General features: G+C 43.4%; 1 pseudogene; it reads right to left on the reverse strand.

The window, feature by feature from the left end:
* Nucleotides 1-2,362: 2,362 nt before the first annotated feature.
* Nucleotides 2,363-2,481, reverse strand: LOC134936849 (5S ribosomal RNA; annotated as a pseudogene).
* Between the last annotated feature and the right edge of the window lie 2,988 nt (nucleotides 2,482-5,469).

A 5,469-nucleotide genomic window follows, 5' to 3' on the forward strand; every position in this document is an offset into this window, starting at 1 on the left:
CAGCATCCACTACGGACTACGAGAAATAGAATTACCGGTGAGTAAATTCTTATTTTCTCTGACGTCCTAGTGGATGCTGGGTACTCCGTAAGGACCATGGGGATTATACCAAAGCTCCCAAACGGGCGGGAGAGTGCGGATGACTCTGCAGCACCGAATGAGCAAAATCAAGGTCCTCCTCAGCCAGGGTATCAAACTTGTAGAATTTTGCAAACGTGTTTGATCCCGACCAAGTAGCAGCTCGGCAAAGTTGTAAAGCCGAGACCCCTCGGGCAGCCGCCCAAGAAGAGCCCACCTTCCTCGTGGAATGGGCTTTTACTGATTTAGGATGCGGCAGTCCAGCCGCAGAATGTGCAAGTTGAATCGTGCTACAGATCCAGCGAGCAATAGTCTGCTTAGAAGCAGGAGCACCCAGCTTGTTGGGTGCATGCAGGATAAACAGCAAGTCAGTTTTTCTGACTCTAGCCGTCCTGGAAACATAAATTTTCAGGGCCCGGACTACGTCCAGCAACTTGGAATCCTCCAAGTCCCGAGTAGCCGCAGGCACCACAATAGGTTGGTTCAAATGAAACGCTGATACCACCTTTGGGAGAAATTGGGGACGAGTCCTCAATTCTGCCCTGTCCATATGGAAAATCAGATATGGGCTTTTACAGGACAAAGCCGCCAATTCTGACACACGCCTAGCTGAGGCCAAGGCCAACAGCATGACTACCTTCCACGTGAGATACTTCAACTCCACGGTCTGAAGTGGCTCAAACCAATGTGATTTTAGGAAATCCAACACAACGTTGAGATCCCAAGGTGCCACTGGAGGCACAAAAGGGGGCTGAATATGCAGCACTCCCTTAACAAACGTCTGAACTTCAGGCAGTGAAGCCAGTTCTTTTTGAAAGAAAATAGACAGGGCCGAAATCTGGACTTTAATGGATCCCAATTTTAGGCCCATCGTCACTCCTGACTGTAGGAAGTGCAGAAATCGACCCAGCTGAAATTCCTCTGTTGGGGAAAGAAAGAAAGAAAGAAAGAAAGAAAGAAAGAAAGAAAGAAAGAAAGAAAGAAAGAAAGAAAGAAAGAAAGAAAGAAAGAAAGAAAGAAAGAAAGAAAGAAAGACAAAAAAACAATAAAAATTATTTTTAAATAACACTTTTCTCCGGTAGGACTCAGTGTGCTTTAGATACCATGAACATAATACAGATGTTTAGTTTTAGATAAAATACAAAAACCATGAACCCAATAAAAAAGTGTGGCAATAATTTTGGGTTATCAATTACATTTTTGATTATCCTACCCACGAAGGATACCGATGAGGCAACCATTTTAGGCACAACACATAGTGATTACACTGGGTAGAATAGACAATGCCTAGAAGAGATTACACTTAAGTGGAGAGATCCTTGCTAAATATTCAGAACTATGCATTGTTTATTCTACACAAGAGAGTACCAGTCCAGTTAGCTTTCACTACATATGTTATAATGTGCAATTAGCAATACATGAAAATAAGAGAAGTGTAAAATGAAAAGCGACTAACAGGATTCCCACTGCAGAATGGGGAATATGGTCTTAACTCTGTAATTGCTTTTATCTACGGTCTCCTTTACAACATATTTAAACTGAGGGGAGGGTAAAATATCAAAAGATGTTCCAAACACATGTAATGATTCCATATCTGGCCAGATAAGAAAAAGAAAAATGTATATATATATATATATATATATATATATATATATAAATTCTGCTGCACTCTTAAACTCATTTTCTCAATTGCATAAAATATTTACATGAAGTATGCATGGATTGGTGACACCTTATAAGTAATGCAATAACTAACAGGGGGAGAGAGAGAAAGCTCTTGCGTGGGCACACTCTTATACTAAGGAGGAAAATTCCTCGGATATGTATCGAAAATTGTTTAAAACATCTGTTTTATTCTTCAAAGTTAAAATGCAGTTACCCATATATATGATCCAAATGTGAATAAAGAAAATTATGAAATTTTTTTAAAATGTTCTGGTCTGTTTTTCACTGGGAGTGATTAGGAAGGTTGTAGACACCTGATTGTCTAACACCCGTTTCTCCTGACCAGTACAGAGGTTCTGTATTAATGGGACCAGGGAGAGGTCAAGGTTGTGATTGATGTGTCTTCAAAGACCGCTTTAGTTAGGTCAATACCATACACATTGCTGGTTGCCAGTTAGTCCAAGTAAGCACATATAGGATGTATAATAATTATATTATCAAAGCCTGACGCTGAACTGATATGTATAGGAAAAAGAGAGAGAGGAGAAGGGAAAGGGGAAATAAGGTTAGTGGTGATACTGCTGTTGGTGTCACCTTTCAAATAAAGGGAATAGTTTCTACTCTACAACACCAGGTATTCGCAGGAAGTCTTCTCTCCAGGTACTAACCCAGCCCAACGCTGTTTGGCTTCCAAGATCGGACGAGATCGGGCATTGGCAGCGTGGTATGACAGTAGAGGAACTGTACACCAATGAGAGTGCACCTATATAAGAATGGTAGAGAATGTAGATAATAAGGAAAGAGAATCTGATATGTGGAACTGCTTTCCACGTTAGGCAAGGCGCAACAAACCACCACATACGTGGTGTTGTGCGCCCTGGATCATGGATGAGAGTCCACAGAAAGATAGTAAGCCGAAAGAAAATTATAGAAAAGATTATATTATTATTTATGCTAAATAGGTCAAATGGGAGTGAGAATCTCCAGATTGTCTCAAGCGTCAAGCAAATTCTACACCATATAAGAGTTGGAGACACCAAGTATGTTTATGGCCAAAAACCATTCATTCATTAGGCACAAATTTAACTAAACTTGTGTATAAACATGAATACACTTAGTACACTGCTAATTATAGTCTAGAAGTGAGCTAAGGGTAGGTCTAAAGACAAAGGGCTACGAGTAGCAATAGTATCCCTTGGTAAGGTGAGCTGTACTTTGCCTGTATTAACCTATACAATGTATCAATTAATATTTGCGAATCAGACAGATCACTTTAAATTAGATACTATGTTCAGCACACCAAATTATACTATACCTTAAAATAACACAATGGTCTAGGTAAGTATACACATATGAATAGGTGTTTCTCACCAGCTAGTCTTTGAACCTCTACAGACTTGTATCTGCTGGAAAGAGAGATACAACGTAGGCTTTAAACCTAGGATCGAGCATGGTGGCCAAAATGTAGTGCTCTGATTTCAACAGATTGACCACCCTTGAATCCTGGCAAAGCGAATGAAGGACTCCATCCACAAGTCCCACATACTTTGCGGAATCGCTCCGTCTTAGCTCCTCCTTAAATTTCTCCAGCTGCTTCTGTAAAAGCCTGATGAGGGGAATGACCTGACTCAAGTTGGCAGTGTCTGAACTGACTTCACGTGTGGGTTGGAGAACCTTGCACAAGACGGAAATCATTCTCCACTGCGCTTGAGTCAGGTGCATTCCCCCTCCTTTGCCTATATCGTAGGTGGATGTATAGGCTTGAATGGTGTTTTGCTGCTCCTCCATCCTCTGAAGCATATAGAGTGTTGAATTCAAACGTGTTACCACCTCTTGCTTCAGGTGATGGCAGAGCAGGTTCAGGTGTGTTTGATTGCGCTCCAGTCTTCGGCACACAGTGGCTTTATGCCGAAAATGGCTCGCAACTTTTCGGGCCACTGACAGCATCTCCTGCACGACACTGTCATTTTTCAAAAAATTCGACACCACCAAATTAATTGTATGTGCAAAGCATGTGACGTGCTGGAATTTGCCCAGATGTAATGCACGCACAATATTGGTTGCATTGTCCGATATCACTGATCCCCAGGAGAGTCTAATTGGGGTAAGCCATTGTGCGATGATGTCCCTCAATTTCCGTAAGAGGTAGTTAGCAGTATGCCGCTTATGGAAAGCGGTGATACATAGCATAGCCTGCCTAGGAACGAGTTGGCGTTTGCGAGATGCTGCTACTGGTGCCGCTGCTGTTGCTGCGGGAGGCCATACATCTACCCAGTGGGCTGTCACAGTCATATAGTCCTTAGTCTGCCCTGTTCCACTTGTCCACATGTCCGTGCTTAAGGGGACGGTGGGTACACCTGCATTTTGTAAGACACTGAGGACACTTTTTCTGACGTCTCTGTACATTCTCGGTATCACCTACCTAGAGAAGTGGAACCTAGATGGGATTTTATACCGGGACACAGTACCTCAAACAAGTCTCTAAGTCCCACTGAACTAATGGCGGATACCGGACGCACATTTAACACCAACATAGCTGTCAAGGCCTCAGTTATCCGCTTTGCAAAAGGATGACTGCTGTCATATTTCATCTTCCTCACAAAGGACGGTTGGACAGTCAATTGCTTAATGGAAGTAGTACAAGTGGTCTTCCGACTTCCCCTCTGGGATGACCAATGACTCCCAGCAGCAACAACAGCAGCAGCGGCAGCAACAGCAGGCGTACCACTCAAGGATCCTACGGAGGAATCCCGGTTAGGAGAGGACTCCTCAGTCCTGCAAGTGACATGGCCTGCAGGACTACTGACGTTCCTGACTGAGGATGAACTTGACGTTGAGGGAGTTTGTGGTGTGGCTTGCAGGAGCTTGAGTACAAGAGGAAGAAGGGATTAAGGAGTCAGTGGACTGCTTACGCTCTTACCCAAAGTTTCACAACTTGACACTGACTTCTGATGAATGCGCAGCAGGTGACGTATAAGGGAGGATGTTCCTAGGTGGTTAACATCCTTACCCCTACTTATTACAGATTGACAGAGGCAACACATGGCTTGACACCTGTTGTCCGGATTTGTGGAGAAATAATTCCACACCAAAGAGGTGACTTTTTTGGTATTTTGCCCAGGCATCACAATGGGCTTCTTCATCCCATGGACAACAGGTGTCTCCCCTGGTGCCTCATTTAAACAAAGCACATTACCATCAGAATCCTCATCGTCAAAATCCTCCTTAGCGCCAGCAACACCTATATCCTCATCCTGGTGTACTTCAACAGTGACATCTTCAATTTCAAGATTAGAAACTGGACTGTGGGTGCTCCTTCCAGCACTTGCAGGGGGCGTGCAAATGGTGGAAGGAGCCACCTCTTCCCGTCCAGTGTTGGGAAGGTCAGGCATCGCAATCGCCGACACACTTGGACTCTCCTTGGGGATTTGTGATACCATCTTAGAATGCAGAGTTCTTTTCTGTGCTTTTTCCAGCTTAACGCTTTTAATTTTTTTAGCGGGAGGATGAGAGCTTCCATCATCATGTGAAGCTGAACCACTAGTCATGAACATAGGCCAGGGCCTTAGCCGTTCCTTGCCACTCCATGTCGTAAATGGAATATTGGCAAGTTTACGTTTCTCCTCAGACCATTTAAATTTATTTTTTTTGGTCTTTTTACTGAACTTTGGCTTTTTGGATTTTACATGCCCTCTGCTATCACATTGGGCATCGGCCTTGGCAGAC

The sequence above is a fragment of the Pseudophryne corroboree genome, chromosome 6 (genome assembly GCF_028390025.1).
Source record: "Pseudophryne corroboree isolate aPseCor3 chromosome 6, aPseCor3.hap2, whole genome shotgun sequence".
Lineage (NCBI taxonomy): Eukaryota > Metazoa > Chordata > Amphibia > Anura > Myobatrachidae > Pseudophryne > Pseudophryne corroboree.